Source organism: Echinops telfairi, unplaced genomic scaffold (assembly GCF_000313985.2).
Source record: "Echinops telfairi isolate 266 unplaced genomic scaffold, ASM31398v2 ScPeMD7_1957;HRSCAF=2489, whole genome shotgun sequence".
In the NCBI taxonomy this organism is placed as follows: domain Eukaryota; kingdom Metazoa; phylum Chordata; class Mammalia; order Afrosoricida; family Tenrecidae; genus Echinops; species Echinops telfairi.
In genome coordinates, this window is record NW_022105855.1 from 1899737 (window position 1) to 1901081 (window position 1345).

At 51.8% G+C, this 1345-nt stretch overlaps 1 long non-coding RNA gene across 1 annotated transcript; it reads right to left on the reverse strand.

The window, feature by feature from the left end:
• Positions 1 to 671: 671 nt before the first annotated feature.
• On the reverse strand, positions 672 to 1090 carry LOC123522059. The gene is made up of 2 exons (XR_006680359.1): positions 878 to 1090; positions 672 to 808 (listed from the first exon to the last, which is right to left on the reverse strand). It is a non-coding gene; the product is annotated as an uncharacterized LOC123522059 (long non-coding RNA).
• Between the last annotated feature and the right edge of the window lie 255 nt (positions 1091 to 1345).

Consider the following 1345-nt stretch of genomic DNA (forward strand, 5'->3'; position numbering starts at 1 on the left):
CATATCTGTTTCCTTAGGGTGTCCTTATAGATGGGCCCGCCAGCAGCCAGGAGTGACTAGTGGGCCCGTGTGATGGGAGGTTAAATGAGCAGACATAGACCTGTTTCGGATGGTTAGGGATCTTAGCTAAGTATGGTAACCAAAGGATTGTTTAGGGTAGAAAAGACTGGGGGAGCTAAGAAATAAAAAATGCCACCACTTAAACTGGGAGGCCGAGTTAGGGGTTGTTACTGAGCGCTGAGGGGAAGGGCCACCTGGTTTAAAAACAATGGCAAAACAGAGGCAAAGACAGTACAGATGTAGGGGTGTCAACCTCACGCTCCAGAGAGTAGTTTGGCAAACAATTTAAGTTTGGGGAATAAAGTATAAGTGGGTTCTAATTAATACACAGGATCGTTTCAGTTTAGACATGTAGTGCGAGTAACATCCCGAAACAAAGTATTTTGCCAATACAAGGGCATGAAAAATTTCATGGAAAAATATAATGAAAAATTTCCATGAACTTTTTGGAAGGCCTCTTCCTCTCCCTCCAATGAATTTCCAGGCCCAGAACTCAAAGGCATTTTAAAAAGTCCTATTTCGTACCTTTTTGTTTGAATATTTCCCTTACCCAGCACCACGCCGGAAATGCGACCACGGGAGGGCAAGGAAGAACGAACACACGCTGGAACTGAAAGCGAGAAAACGGTCTTTTTTAATTCAGTCAAAAATGCCACCGACTGCTGGAATTAGGATGGATTCTGACAGGGTGGTGTTTGAAATGGTCCACGTTGTTGTATTTCCGTTTTTTCTGTTTCTTTTCCACCTCCTGCATTTTGAGACGAGAAACTGGTCGGACTCAGGCCACCTTCACGCTCCCGCCCACCCGCGTGTCTACCTTTCCAAGTCCAGGACTCCGGTTCGCGCCTCCCGCGTGCCTCTGGCCATCAGCCGGCGGCGCGGCGCGCCCTGGACATCCATTAACGTTGGATACTACATCTCGGGCCGCGCCGACGCGGCTTTCTATTGACCGCAGCCCTACGCGCCTCCACCCGCCGGCACGGAGCCATCCCCGGTTGGGGGAAGGGCGGGGAGGGGGGCAGATTTTGGAACCAGAGCACCGCCCCTCCCCCCTCTCCACCCCACGGCTCACAAAGCCAGCTACAACACCCCACCTAGGGCCGCTAAATTGGTTTCGTCACGCGATCTGGGGTAATGCTTTTTTTTTTTAACAAGAAAACAAGCATCCCAAAAAAAAATTCAAACTCCCTGCACTGGCCAATAAGGACGAAGGGGGAGGGGCGGAGGAAGTGCGCGCCGGCTAGGGGGCGTGGGGGGGGGGGGGGGGGGGGGGGGTGCGCGGGGG